Below are 16,944 nucleotides of genomic sequence, written 5' to 3' on the forward strand. Positions count from 1 at the left end.
TTTTAATTGTTTGCGAAATTCGGTGTGGTAACCAATGATCTCTATGTACTGACAAATAACTTGTACAATTTTTCGTTTCATAGTTATAAATTGTAATTTTATGACTGAACATAAAACATTTGATTATACCTATAAAGTTACTGTAAATATAAACACTTTGAAAGATCTGAAAACGTTTGGTTTTCTTTCCCCGTCATCTATAAATTCTAGTAATTAGCAGTTTTGTGCGTTCTCGTTTAATTTATTATTTATCGACCTTGACTCGATGAAATTATGTATTATTTTTATTTTGCAGGAACAAACCAGCTTTCTGTTTTAATATGTAGCCTTGTCACTTCAAAGTAGTGTTCTTGAACGAAAAATCTACTTTGTACCTAAACATTACGTTTTAAGTACTTTCAGGTCTCGGTTTTTTTTCGCAATTGGTTATAAGGTTAAGATCTATTAGGTAACAACAATTTTCCAGGGCATTTATTGCTGCTATCTTTACACCTAGTTTCTGCTTTCACACCTAGTTTCTGAAATCGTGTATCCAAAATGGGTACTATTTTCGGTATATTATTTTGTGGGTGGATGAAAATATTTGCCTATTCGCGACTATTGTTTCGTGATAGGTACTATGTTGTTAAATATGCATTTAAAAGAAGTAACGATTTTATAATGAAATATATTTAATACTTTTTTTTTTTAATTTACAGACTAGCGCTGGGCTGCAATCAGATTTGCCTGGGCTGGATAGTGCTTGCCTAGTTAATACCACTTATTACTACAAGTTAAATAAAAGCATTTACTTGTACCTACTAACAAAAATCTGGCAAATAGTAAAGTTATTCTTATTCTTATATTTATAGTTTTCAAATTAGCAGTCGCAACATTTGCAATATGGAGCCTTAAGTGTTTTCAGGATTACAGAATGGGCTGGCGTTTAATTATACTATACATAGTATAAGTAAAGCTGGATTTAGGAAACCACTGCAATCAATTTGATACAGTGCGAACATTATTTCGGCTTCTGGATCCATGAAACTTATGGGCCATTTGTCTATATTTTACTTGCTCTTCATATACATGTTCCTTTAACTCTACTTTTATAAGTAAAATTGGTGTTGTCGATTTATTTGTTTATGCGCACATCATTTGCAACTATGGCACGAAAAAAGATAGCATATTATCATCAGTTCTTCAATACTATCATCTACAATATCTTCTTCTACAATACTTTTTAAATCAAAATTAATCCACTAATATTTGGAAAAAATGGCGCGAGTCTACACGGTTGAAACCAAGAGCAATAATAATTAACTAGGTATGGTACAGTAATGATTTATTAGGTAAGAAGCAGAGAATATAATAAGTACTCTACTCTACTGAATTGAACCATTTATAAATCCATATACACTTAAAATAAACAGAGAAATTAGGGATCTACCTACATAGTAGGTCTCTGCCTACAGTTAATCAAAATGCAATAAGATTTTAGCTGTTTTTATAGAAAATTTAGTTTATTCTAATCTGATGCTTGGCAAACCTTGCATTGCAATGCGACTCGCACGCTAGCAGTTCAGTATTGATGGAAATAAGTATTGATGGAAAGTGTCAACAACAACTATACAAAGATTTAAATTCGTGACAGATTGTCTTGCTCAAACAACTAATTTAGAGCTATAATAAAAATAAGCAGGCACCTTACCTACCATGTCATCAAAGGGAATAATCACTTCGTTATAACTTTATACCATCTTATCGAACGCTGTTATCCGTACCTTAACAGGGCTCTCTGATCTCTCCGTCACTTACTCCATACAATCGTAGTTCCAATTTCATTTGAATATTAAGCAAACGAAGTCCATGAAATTTTGCAGACATATTCTAGAAAATAATATCTGTGCCTGTTTGAAACCGAATATTTTAACAGAAATCTGGAAAACCGCAGGCATAGATATTAGTTTCTAGAATATGTCTGCAAAATTTCATGGACTTTGGTTGCTTAATATTCAAATGAAATTGGAACTACGTTTGTATGGAGCGAGTGACGGAGAGACTCCTCTTAAGTAGATACGTTACCCTAATTTGAGAATTCCAATAAACTGAATTCCACGTAGGTATACCGTAAAATTTGACGGAGAAGCGAAAAAGATAGGTTTATGTATTAGGTATATACGTAAAAAATATTATTACCTACATATTGAAGGAGAATTGGCAATATCGTATTTTTGCTTTCATTTAAAGGTGTCTTTTGAAGGTATAAATGAACAAATCACGCAATTTTCAGCTTCTTACATGGCGTATAGAATGTCAATGATATATATAATGTAGGAGAGTTTTTTAAGTTTTTTAAGTACCTACCGTCTAGCTATTTGGCATTCCAGCACGATACCGTGTAAGGAGTATGGGTTTAACAGGGCTCTCTCCGTCACTCGTTTCATACAATCGTAGTTATAAACTACACTACTATACTAGTTGTAGTACAACTAAAGTCCATGAAATTTTGTAGACATATTCTAGAAACTAAAGAGATATTAGTTTCTAGAATATGTCTGCAAAATTTCATGGACTTTGGTTGCTTAATATTCAAATGAAATTGGAACTACGATTGTATGAAACGAGTGACGGAGAGAGCCCTCATAATAAAACTGGCATGCCTCTTCCAAGTTAGCCCGCTTAAGAGAAAAAGCTAACCTGACTGATATAATATCAACTGCTTGCTTAATGAACTTGGGATTTTGCATGTGCTCGTAGCTTTTCTTTATAACGTAAGTAAAATACCACTAATTTTTTTTTAAAGAAATTCCACACGATAACAGTGCGACAGTACCTATATCCAAATGTTTGGTGGCCCTTGTGCACGATCTAGGATAAATGCGAACATTGCAATGCAACCCGTAGCACGCATTAGAATTTGGGCTGTTTGCGTACTACCACAGGTAGGTACATGTACTAAGCGCTTGAATGCCGATGTTGTCAGTATTAGGTATGAGGAATTTAGATTAGAATCGATAAAACGAATATCATCAGCTCTCGTAGCAGCTAATATCTATTTAATATTTACCTTAGGTTATATTATTCACTTTTAATTAAAGTACTGTCTACTATATATTCGTCATAGTCACAATTAGGTACCTATAGCAGCTTAGTCAGTATGCTAGTTTGAATACTATTTCGCTAGAACTAGTTTGATATTTTGAATAATACGGATTCTCATTACGGCTTAAAATTCACAAATACCTACCTACTATATGGTATGGATTAGCATTTGCGGTCGAATTCTACATAAAACTCCTGATTTTTAGGATTCCGTGCCTCAAAATCAAAAAGGGAACCCTTAAGGGAAAACTTTGTTGTCTGCCTGTCTGTCCGTCCGTCCGTCAGTCTGTCTGTCCATTCTGATTTTCATTTATTTCTATGCATAATAGTTTTTGATTTATCGTGCAAAATCTCGGAAAAAAATACTCGAGTCTGACTCGCACTTAGCTGGTTCATTTAACTTTTATCTCGTAGCTTATTATTATTTATTCAGTTTGAGACGTATAAGGAGTAGGTCGGTACTAGTGAGAGCAAGGTATGCGATAGCGTTTGGCCGTGTGTCGTTCAAACTCATATTATGTAATTCCAACAAAAACTTTGAGTGCAAAATCGCAAGTTATCACAAATCTAATACAGCGGATATGCCAACAAAAATAGTAGTAACCTACCTACATCAAGAGCTTTTTGGCAAAGATAACCGGAAACAATTAATTACCATCGGATTTTATAGAACAACTGGCAAGCTCACGCATGAACAACTCTTGTTAGAGGATTGCTGACATTATGAAGTAAACATCCGCACATACCTAGGTACCTACTTGATTTAAGAAAAAACCAAACACGAATAATAATAAGAACATTTATCAGATTTATGCAGACTATTTGACACAAATTCCAAGGTACGCTCGGTGAGGCGCTTCAAATCAGCTCATAAAATAACTGTCTTTCGTATAAGCACATCTCTTCCAGCGTTCTTGTTTAATATTATGTCCATTCCAGTGTTATGATAGTAGTCATCTCGCGTGCTATCATTAGTCCTCAGCCAGGTAAGCGCGTAACTTTACCTAACTTAACGAAGAATAATCAACAAGAACCATATGGTATGAATCCTGTATTTAAATATTTTCATAAAGTACCAGTTCAGCGTTGCTTGTTAAGTCGCAATCAGACAAAGATAATCTAAAATAATGAAAATTGGGTCATGAAATATGCAAGCTTGTTATTACTCTTCTGACTAATGAGAGCGATTTATAAAACAACGTGCGTAGACCGAACGTAATCGAAAATTCCTCAGACATGAGACCTACCTAGTATAAAATGTTCTATTAACATTTAGATTAAAGTGTGGAATAAAACAATAATTTTTATACAATAAGTACTTACCTAGTAATATTTGCTAGACCAGCTCCGGTTTCGTTCGCATGGAATTTTTGAAAATCGTTTCAAAAGGCCGATTCACGTCAATTGCGTACACGTGACACGTGCGTAGTGATGCGCGTAAACCCCTAACACATCGGGTTACGCATACATCCACGCTTTACGCAAGCGGTGTGCGATGTTTCATACAGCTCCATACATTACAACGCAAAAGTAAGCGCTACGTCTACGCTTACGTGGCTTGTGTGAACGAGCTATTAGGCTGAAATCTACTAATAGAGCGTACTTTGACATTGCATAGGCTTTACTTAGTGTTACGTTTTAACTGTCTTAAGTCTGAACAAAGTCAAAGTATCTTAGTGGATGTCGTTATAGCAAGCAATTGACCCAAGTCGGTGGATCAAAGGAGAATTTAGCTTCCGTCCGTTCTAGTTACTCATCAGTCATCATCATCAATCGATAGTCCACTGCTTGACATAGGTGTCACGGTGTTGCGCCGCCTGATTCCAGCGGCTCCCTGCAACTCACTAGGTATCACTAACAATAGAGAAAGGGCCTGTGAGCCACGACGATACAAACTTCATAGTCGCTGACCGGTCCTGCCTGTGTTGGGGAAAATGCGCAGAGAAAGTTTCAGCTTTTATAAAATAACAAAAGTCTTGGCCCTCACCGGCTCTTAGTCCAAACTCCAAAGTAGCAATAGGTAGGTAACTACATATCATAATTACCTCATAGTAATCGTTATACCTAAGAATCGAAATCGTACATACATTATTTGAGTACCTAGTAGATATTAGGTACGTGGAAGGATGCGGGAACGGGAACCCACCACATAATTATTGCAAGATAACCTCTACCATTATGTGGTTAATGACTAGCGGTCGATACCCTCATTTATTTGGCGTGTATGTATGTATGTACGGGTTTCATTATCATTTAGAACATTTCACGAGGAAGGTTTCACAACCTATCTCGTAGACGGGCATAGACTTTCTAGTTTTTATCCTAGGAAAGCAGAGTTCCGACTTCCGACGGGATTTGTAGAGACCTAAATCAACGTAAACAAAGTAAACACAACGCAGACACGGGCCTAGTAAATAAAAATAATCGGCATACTAGAGCCCATTGTTTATGTGTATATATATTATAAAGAGGTAAAGTTTGTAAGTTTGTTTGTAAGAAGTAATCTCTAGAACTACTGCACCGATTTTGAAAATTCTTCCACGAGTAGAAAGTTACATTATCCCTGAGTGACATACGCATAATATATTTTCAAAAATTAGAAATCCCTACGAAAATTTCAATAAGCTGCCCGTACGAAGCTAGTATAAGTATAACAAGTGTAAATTAAAAATTTTCAACACCCCCGACAAGTGAAGGTTACAGTAACTAGAAAAGAGCTGATAACTTTAAACGGCTGAACCGATTTTCTTGGACTATTCCGCGCCTACGATCCAAAGTATCTGAGTTTTCCAAAATATCATTTTCAAATAAATAATTATGTATATCTAGGCAACGTCCATCTTGACAGCTTGACATTTGTCAATTGACACTTGAATATTATGAACCTAAGGGTTATCTAACCTTCTTTTCTACAAGAAAACTAGAAAAGAGCTGATAACTTTTAAACGGCTGAACCAATTTTTTTTGGATTATAGCTAAGAACACTCTCGATCAAGCCACCTTTCAAACAAAAAAAAGTAAATTAAAATAGGTTCATTCGTTTAGGCGCTACAATGCCACAGACAGATACACAGATACACAGATACACAGACACACAGATACACACGTCAAGCTTATAACACCCCTCTTTTTGGGTCGGGGGTTAAAAAAGAATTGCTTTTAACTGTCGAATCGATATAATTACTCTACGCATTGAACGATACGTATCAATATCAATTCAGACATATTACAAACGTAATAACCCCAACATAATTTTTATTTAATAGCAGGCTAATAGAAAGAAAGAAAAAAAAAAGATCTTTATTCGAGGTAACTTTTGCACAAACTTAGCATACCTACAAAAATATCGTCTTGTACAGCAGTGCAAAGCCTCAAAGTAGGTAGGCCACTTAGCTTATGTTGGAACTCCAGGCCTCTAGACACGAAACCTGTATTGCACACAATATTTGATGTAGGTTCCCCAAGGCCTTGGGCACCTGGGCGAGTGTGGCCTAGACAGAATACTTACCTAATAGTAGATACTTTTGCCCTAGGTGCGACAGTGCATACTTATCAGTTAAATATACTGACTCAAGTCAGTAACTGTAGGTAGCTCTGTAGCTAGATGCATCGGCGACTATAGGAATCAGAATTTAGATCATGCGTCCGGCTAAAGAGTCAAAATCGTACTCATAGTCTAGTTGTATTCTGATAGATCTTGAGCCCACGGCTCATCGCATTTTTATGCCAACAAAACCAACATCACATTTAGGTATGTAATTACATGGTTGCCAAAAAGAGAAGGACTTAGGACTCTCAATAAAATGGAATAAAACGTGGAGAGAAATCAAATGGTTGTGCGGCATTATTAATTAGGCCTGATATCTTGAGAGAAAGTTGAATGAATCTCAACATTAGGTACATAGTTTCTTGAAATTGTAACTAATAACTATCGTATTATTGCAGAGAAGCATTTAGTTAGAAGCGATGTAAAATACGTTGAAAGCTACGCACGTAAAATCTTTTGAAGAAAACACCTCGGTGGAAAATAAACGGGTTTTATTACGCCAACAGGAATAACTCAGCACGTTAGAATGAACATGCCTACATTTTTAACATTTTGTAGGTTTTCTATGCGAAGCAACATATTTCCCACTATTCGTACCTACTTCTAATTTTTAATACCATTTAACAGGGCTCTCTCCGTCACTCGCTTCATAAAATCGTTGTTCCAATTTCATTTGAATATTAAGCAACCAAAGTCCATGAAATTTTGCAGACATAATATTCTAGAAACTAATATCTGTGTCTGTGGTGTTTTAGATTTTTCTAAAAATATGTAGTTTTAAAATTACAGGGGCTCAAAGATTTGTATGTAAATTTTTAAGACCGCGTAACTTTGAAACCGAATATTTTAACAGAAATCTGGAAAACCATAGACCTGGAAAAACATATATATTAGTTTCTAGAATATGTCTGCAAAATTTCATAGACTTTGGTTGCTTAATATTCAAATGAAATTGGAAATACGTTAATGTGAAGCGAGTGACGGAGAGAGCCCTCTTAAATATCTATCCAAATACCTTGTTAACTTATGATGATGAACTTATCATACTAATTTATACTTAGTAATCTAGAATTTATTTTTAGTAAAAGATTACTTACAAGACTTTTGATTAAAATACATCCACGATGCACATATCGCTTTGCCAATGAAACTAGAATTCGAGTGAACGACAAAAAGTCATCAGATTTCTTCTTGTCCTACCATTACCTACTTACTAATATTCTTAAGTAAGTAGTAAGTCTATAATATTATTATCTTTTAGACCAGATCTATGATAAAAAAATATTAATCTCGACTGAAAATTAGAAATTGATACCAATTTACATAATCATAAAATACCTTAAATGAATCTTTTTGTCTCCAGTTTCAATATCCTAAAAATAACATTAATTTTCATAGTTCAAGAGTAGGTAGGATGAAATTTGGTTCAACGTAATATAATATTTTGGCTGGTTGACGTCACAATATGACGAAATAATTTTGTATTAGCATCTAAATTGAGTTTGGGCCCCAGTCGCTAAAAATTCATATCGCTCCGAGACACTTGAAGTGTTAAATGGCTTGTGTATAATACCAGAAGCGTTAGTTTTATTTCGTGCCTCAAGGCAAATTGTTTTTTCTCAGATCAAAGAAATTCTGTTGTCTTACTGATAGATGCGTCATACACTACATAACAACCGGTCAAAAGTGTGAGTCGTTCGATGGTACAAGATATATAACACTTTTTAATATTTTTTCATTTGCATGGCGCCCATTTGAAACTTTTACTATAATATTTTGTTGTTATTGCGTTAATAGAAATAAACTCTGTGAAAATTTCAACTCTACCTATTAAGGTTCATGAGATACAGCCCGCTGACAGATTGACGGACGGATAACGAAGGCTTAGAGTTGGGAGGCACCCTTCGGGTACGAACCCTAGAGTTAGTATATTTACATTAATAGTATATTATAAGTAAGACACATATGGCCTAAGAGATGGGACATTTGTTTTAGCAGTATGGTTTAAGTACATTAAATATTTGTAAAACAGCAATTGTGGACATATTAAGTGTGTAGCTTAAATACTCTGTTGAATTAACACAAAGGCTGCATTTTATCTCGGTAAATCAAAGACTTCCCACGAGAATATTGAAAACCTAAATCGATGCGGATGAAATCGCGGGCACAATAATTGATTTAAATAAATTGAAGTAAATTCTTGCATTCTTAAAATATTTCTTTGACATTACCTATAATAAAAATATATGTACTGTATTCTGATTAGCCTTGAAAAATCTTCAACGTAAACGAGAATTAATAGCTTGTAGGTAGACTGTAAGCGTTGAGTTTTTTCAGTTCTGTTTGTTTTACTACTTGAGTGATTTCGTCAACACATTTTCACAACTCGGCAGTAAAATTTTGGCGTGCTCGGATTGTTTATTGTTCTTTGTAATATCATATTCAAAATATTTTTTTTTGTTAATATACACTTGACGCTTGCCAATTTAATTTGTTTCAAGATATCTCTGAAATATTTTTTATTACAAAACATTATCTTAGATAAATATTATGATGTAGGTAGGCCATGGGAAACAATCGTCGGGGCGCCAGCCAGGTAACCTCCCAGTGTGCCTGGATGCTGCTGGTCTGTAATTTTGTGCAATACCAAAATCAAGTAGATAGGTAGAGTATAATGAATCATGATATTTTAAAGTCAGCAGTCCGCACCCATGTATGGACATTTTTTAAATACAATAGGAACTTTTTGATTTTATGTGGTACTAGCGACCTGCCCCGGCTATGCACAGGTAGCTGATTAAAATTTTCGTAGGGATCTGTAATTTTTTTTGAATATAAAATATAGCCTATGTTACTCTGTACTCAGGAATAATGTAGCTTTCTACTGGTGAAAGAATTTTCAAAATCGGTTCAGTAGTTTCAAAGATTACCTACTACTTTCTACAAACCACTTACAAAGTTTACCTTTTTTTATTTCGATACAAGTTAGCCCTTGACCGCAATCTCACCTGATGGTAAGTGATCACTCTAAGATGGAAGCGGGCCTACGTGAAAGGGGTAGGTATGTATTAGTAGGGATACATACACAAATAAGTTTAACCTTTAGCAAACATATCTGCATTACCTACATTAAAAGCTTTTATTACTAAATTTGTTAATAGATTTTTATTTCTTACTAAATCCCAAACTAAAGCAAAGTTTCATAAAATGAACTAACCCAGATTGGGCATTTTTTGTGTATTCAATTACTGAAATATTAGCCAAAACGGAAAGCTTTATCAAGCCTGCATATTTTATGAACTGTATAATTATTTTGTTCTGGCAATTTTCAACAAAATAAGCAACAGCGGATGTTTGCCTCATTTAATTATACCTAGCCTTTTATATTTAGGGATTTCGTCCGCATGGTATATGGTTGTTTTTAAATTCCTGAGTTATCTGGGGATAATAGGTAATTGTAGTAAGTGTGTGCTTCTCCACTATGACTATTTCAATCTACAATTATACAGATTTGTCTGCATGGTTCCTTGTACATCATGGACTTTCGCAAAGTGACGCCTACTTCTATACAACATCTACCTTTATTTCATTACAGCTCTCTATTTAGGTTTCTTCAATTACTATATTTTCTGTTTTTACAGTTTATTATCCCACATTAAGTATCTTTACCTAGGTATATCTAAAATAATTTTATTTACCTACATATCTACTTTTTCGGTTCAAATTATTTCAAACAAATAAGGCAACTTTTGCATTTATAATGTGACTTTATTGCTGAAAAATCGCTTACTAGTGATAAAATATCTAATGATTTAATGTCCCTATTCAGAACACAAAATTTTAGATCATAGGATAAAAATCAATTTAAGAATTGCAGACCAAACAAATATAGGTACCTAGGTACTTAGTCCTAATTAAAATCTAATTTGTCGGAAGAAATACATTACGTAGTGCGATTTCGACATTTTACGTCTCCGCCGTAATTAACGGCCCTTCGGAGAGGTAATAGTGGACAAACTGTGGTTCCTATAATATATTACGTACTTAAGTGCGAATGGTCCATTTTGTAGAAGGACTTAGGTACGTAGTCTAGCAGGTACTTAATCTAAGGTGTTAAACTATGCGGTACCAAAGAAACTACTGATTATTTTACTTACCCCCGACCCAAAAAGAGGGGTGTTATAAGTTTGACGTGTGTATCTATGTATCCGTCTGTGGCATCGTAGCTCCTAAAGTAACCGATGAACCGATTTTAATTTAGTTTTTTTGTTTGGAAGGTGGCTTGATCGAGAGTGGTCTTAGCTATAATCCAAGAAAATCGGTTCAGCAGTTTGAAAGTTTTTCTAGTTACTGTATCCTTTACTTGTCGGGAGTGTCATTGTGGTTTCACTAAAGTATTCTCTACCAGGCAATTTACTCTGAGGCAGGGAATCGCATGACAAAAAATACAGAATTAAAGGTATAGATAGGTATAGGTATGTATGTAACTAGTAAGTATTTAGCAATTTTAATTTTTTAGGATATTCAAAGGTGCTTATAGGACCCGCCCTCTTAAACATAAAACGCAAGTTAAATGAAATACAAAAGATAACAATAGGTTTCTAAGTTCAATGATTTATCTTCCCAAATCCGAAAGCTATTCTGAGTTCTCATATCCCTATATTTCTAGCGGAAAACATCAGAACCCGAATATTAATCTTATTTATTAGGGTTAGTCGTAACATTCAGTAGTTTGTAAATATTATAAAATATACAGAGAGGAAAATCAAGAATGGAGGAGAAGATCAATACGTGAGCAAGTAACTAAGTATATGACTTTTTAAGTGATTCAAATAAAACTTAAATTTTTAAGTACTTAATAATAAATCTCTGTGTACAAAAAACAAAGTAAGGGGCTCAAATATCAAAGCTTTGAGCGGCTTCATATTTGTGCCTTTTGGGGTGGAAACCTTGGAGTGACGGGCGGTGGGGTTCGAGGACTGAAGCTTTTTTTTGAAGAAATTTTGAAAAGGGTCTACCAGGAATCCAGCAGCTGACAGCTAGCTACCTTATCCAAAGTATTAGTTTGGTCATCCAAAAGGACAATGCTGTCAGCATCTTGGGTACAATGCTTTGCCGCAATGGTTTCGAAAAGGTTTTAGATTTATTTTATCTTAGTAAATGTAAGTTTATTTTATGTTTTACTTATTATTCCTATTCTCATTGTAAATTATGTATTTAACTTATTTTTAAGAATAAAAAACAAAAGATGTCGGGTGAAAAAAGAACAATGATTGCGTTCCTTGAAAATTATTTCCGCTAGAAATAAATTGTCCAATGTCCCTTTACTAAGGTCCGAATATAATAGGTAAAGAAAAACGACTTGATTAAAGTGAAATATAACAATGGAGCCTATATTTTATGCTAGCGGATTTATTTAACTAATGGATACCCATAATCTTATCTTACTTCTCACGTAATATATTGGGAGTATAAAAATATGTGTAGCATTGTGAAGATCTTTGGATGATTTATTCAAGTTTGGTTATATTTGGATCAGAAATTCGGCGGAACGGAATTGAATGTACCTACGCAGCTGTAAACCATAATCTTATAAACTTTTATAACAAAATTCCGCAATCGAAGACTTGCCTTTACACAAGTTTAAAAAATCTGCTAAAAGTATGTTCCTGAAAAGCAATAGTAACATAATCTTAGAATGGTAAATGGTAAAAGAGCATGGCTTGCAGGCTGCAAGTTGCAGCTCACTCCATACTACTACTTTTATACATGGTATAAAATAATTGTAAATCGAAAAGGGCTACCGCCGAATCTCTTGCTGGTAGGAAAGGAACCAGTAGTACCTGTTTGAATTTAAAAAAAAAACTATTTCATATCCTCGAATATAATATTATGATGCTTTTAGCGGAAAATGAAGAACGAAATCGCGGATAAAAGATTTTAATAAAGGACTGAAACTGCGTTATTCAAAAATAATTCCTTTACCAAACTTGGTAAGCTTTGGTTTTCTGGAATGTGAAGATAATATACCTAGCGGCTGATTTTATTAAATCATAGCTTAGCATAATATATCTATTATGTAATTCTATACCACTAGCTAAAAACGTTATTTGGATTATGATTCAAATCCCAAGTATTTCGGTCGACTAGTTAAGTTGATGCTCATATTCCTACATTAGGTATGATAATCTGAAGGTTGTAGTTTACAAACAAGGGCAATTAGATTGGCGAAACTATGACGTCGTTTGGCCGTAACATGTTGACCTAACAGAACATACCGTGCCCAAGCCAAATAGCACATAAACAACTACTAACTATTATCCTCTTCATGTGTCTACCCAGTACTCACTCACTAGAGAATACTCAGTAGGAGTTTATAATTTCTTTATGATAGTGTTTTACCTACACTTAAGGAAAATAAAAAAAATTAAATACATAGGTAGGTATATCAAAAATTGCGGAACCTGCATCTTCTTTAAAAATTTTGTAGGTAGGTACTCACGCATTAGATACAACTATAAGTAGGTTGTAAAGCCAGACGAGAGAGAAAAAAAACTATAAGTAGGTAAGTACCTACTTATTTTCAACTGCGATATAGTAATTTTACTTCAAAATTACCGTCCAAGCAAATACCTATGTAAACAACTCATTGTTGAATGACTTTATAATAGGTGGAATATTCCTGTATAGTGCTAGGTACTGTAAGTTGTACCTAGATAGGAAAATATCTATTATAGCAAACACCTGGCTATTGTGATTAATATTTAGTAAAAGTTGCGTTTCTCATAGTTTTTTATTTTTTATTTTAGTTTCGTACATGGATATTTTTTCAAACATTTTTAATCATAAACAAATGCATAAAAATAAATGAAAATCTGTGTCTGAAAAAAAAATGAATAAATGTTTTAGAATGTACAGGTAATAATGCACTTTCATACGATACCCCATTTAGTAGGTAAGTATAGTTATCTTACTTTGAAAATTTAAACACATTTTTTGTTAAATAATGTTAACCACAAATTAACGGTTTTCGGATTTATTCCTTTACTTGTGCTATAAGACCTACCCACCTGCCAAGTTTCATGATTCTAGGTCAACGGGAAATACCCTATAGGTTTTCTTGACGGACACGACGGACGGGCGGACGGACAGACAGACAGACAAACAATAAAGTGATCCCATAAGGGTTTCGTTTTTCCTTTTGAGGTACAAAACCCTAAAAGGTGTTTATTTCTCCCTCCATGCCGTGCAGTGCATGTTGAAGGAAAAGCGTAGGTAATCAGTAGGCATCTTCTAGGCAAGAGCGTTCCATCTTAGGCTTCATCATCACTTGCCAGCAGGTCATTGCAATCAAGCGCTAGTCTATAGAAAAAAATGGAGGTTGTCAGATAAAATTAATTATTAAAAACTATAGGGTTTTTAATATGGGTCTTGGTCACTGGTAAGATCTGAGGAAAGAGACCCCGCGGACGAAGCCTGAAACGTTTGGTCCGACCAGAAGCGGTCGACACATCCTCCTGCAATGCCTTCCGTACGGTCTCAAATAGGAAAAAATGATGCAACATCGTGAAAACAGAACTCTGTAGGGACTGTCTGTCCGTCCTTTCGTGTGTTATTTACATAAAATGATTTTGTTTTTTATAATTAATAACGAGCAAATGAGCAAGGCGTGTCACCTGAAGTTAAGTGATTACTTACCATCGCCCAGGAACCGCAAATGCGTTGCTGGTTTTTGTGGAATTTGTTTCTAATATTTCTTATTGGTTTACGGTAAGACGGTTTTTTGTAAGAAAAATGTAAGTAGGTATGTATGTAGAATGTACCTATTTATGTCTACATGCTATTTAGGTACATGACTAAAATATGAGTACATTGCACGTTAAAGGTACCTACCCTTACTGTGCACTAATCAGGATTTAAAGCCTGATAAAGGGAAATTAACCATAAAATAGACCTACCTATTGAACCCATAAAATTATATAATATAATAGGACGGCACTTAGCACTGAAATCATATACATATCTTGCCTTTGAGCTTTCAACGTTGGTTGGGGCTTGTATGAAGTCATGTCACGTACCTAGACGCGTATATTTCTATTTTAGAGGTAATAGTAGGTAAATACAGTACCTACGTTCGCATATTGGAATTTGAAACCACCACATGTTTTCTGTAGCGCACGGTAGAGCTATTATTATGAAAGACTGTCGAGTAAAGCGAATATGCAAATTTACAAACGCTCGTGCTACAAAATGTTTGTGAACTTGCACTCATAAATTAAAAAGGATTATGTTCTAGCTTATGTAACTTAAGTGGAAATGTACCTACTCACATTTCAACTACATTCATAATGTTCCTCCCGAACGACTTTCAGCTGCAAAACATCGCCGCCAATCTCAGGAGCACAGAAATCCAAATAATACATCTAATCAAAATAGTCTTTTATATCTATGCTCAGGAGACTAGCAGAGCAAGTGGACAAGTGTGTACGCAAACACAGGTGCACTTACTCCGTCAGTCCAATTGGACTGCAATTCGACACGATCGGGGAGAGATCTGTCGCTCAGAAGCGAATGCCGTTTGTCTAGGCCCTCGGGCGTAGAATACATGAATATACGTGCTTTCCGAAGCACGTAAACGGAGATATATACCACTAACTTAATATATTAATATAATTAAACCTACAGGAAGGTACAATTTTCAATAATGTTATAACGAAAAGTAAGGTTTTTTACGATAGATAATATTTTCAAAGAATAAAGATTTTTTATAATATGAAAGTTTGGAAGCAATAAAACGCAACGGTTACCGGGGGTTTTCAGAAATAGGTACCTAATAACATTTTTAAATCGGTCGCACCTGTCGCAAATAGGGAGTAATTATCGGTTTATCGGACGATTTGGGGCAAAATTCAATATCATATGCGATATTTTTGTAAGCAAAAAAAGTACCTAATAGGCGTATTCACCTAATAAAGATTATTATTTGTTACCATTGTAATGATATCTGTTATTGATGACGTTTTATGAAGAGAAAGAAACACACGGGACGGCAAAACGAACGCTATACAAAGTTAAGGTTTTATAGCAATCGCTACCGTGAAAATTTAAGAGGGGTCTCTCCGTCACTCGCTCCATACAAACGTAGTTCGTCTCTCATCTGAATAGGTACTAACCAATCATACTCAATGGAATTTTGTAGAAACGTTCCGGGAAAGGATCTATGCCTGTGGTTTTCCTGATTTCCGTTAAAATATTCGGTTTCAAAGTTACGCGGTCTTAAAAAAAATTCACATAAGTACAAATCTTTGAGCCCCTGTTATTTTAAAACTACATATTTTTAGAAAAATCTAAAACACCACAGGCACAGATATTAGTTTCTAGAATATGTCTGCAAAATTTCATGGACTTTGGTTGCTTACTTTTTAAATGAAATTGGGACTACTATTGTATGGAGTAAGTGATGGAGAGAGCCCTGTTAAAAATTGATCGAGCTCCACCTGATGTTTGTGAAATAGAAGCATAACGGATGCTACGTCCGTAGGTAGGTAATAGGTATGGGTCTGTTACTAAAACCTGGCAAGTTTACCCTCACATAAACGCAATTTTATGATACAGCATCTTTGAAAACTGGCCAAGTATACCGAGGGTTCCATAAAATCGGGTATTTTTTTTTTTGACATTTTGCACGACAAATCAAAAATTATTATGCATAAAAATAAATTAAAATCGGTTTTTGAATTTAGGTACAGGTAAACCCCTTTCATATGATAGATACCCCACTTGCTATAGTTATCTTACTTTGAAAATTGAAACACATTTTTTTTTTAAATTATGTAACCACAAATTCACGGTTTTTGGATTTATTCCTTTATTTGTGTTATGAGACCTCCCTACCTGCCTAGGTCAACAGGAAATACCCTATAAGTTTTCTTGACAGATACGACGGACGGACCGACGGACAAACAGACAGACAGACAAACGGACAGACAACAAAGTGATTCTATAAGGGTTCCGTTTTCCTTTTGAGGTACGGAACCCTTAAAATAAAACAATAATTTTACCTGTCACGCTCATAAGCTGCCCGTATGCGAGAGAGACAGACAGACTCTTCATTATGACACTTGCGCTTATTCATAGGCAACTACACAAGCGTAACATATGAATATGTTGTGCGTGCCATAGCTATCGTTGCAGGCAGGCACGTGTCCAGAATGTCCGTTCACGGAAAAGATCGCTTTTCTTTTCCGAGCTCTACATACGCTAAATTGTGGGAACGTGATTTCGAGCTATTACTAAAAAAAAATTCACTACTA

General features: G+C 34.8%; 1 protein-coding gene across 1 annotated transcript in view; it reads right to left on the reverse strand.

Moving 5' to 3' along the window:
• The window catches only part of LOC123871935 (trissin receptor-like), a 65,794-nt gene that overhangs the window by 35,847 nt on the left and 13,003 nt on the right, over positions 1–16,944 (reverse strand). The window lies entirely within an intron of this gene.

Source organism: Maniola jurtina, chromosome 1 (assembly GCF_905333055.1).
Source record: "Maniola jurtina chromosome 1, ilManJurt1.1, whole genome shotgun sequence".
In the NCBI taxonomy this organism is placed as follows: Eukaryota; Metazoa; Arthropoda; class Insecta; order Lepidoptera; family Nymphalidae; genus Maniola; species Maniola jurtina.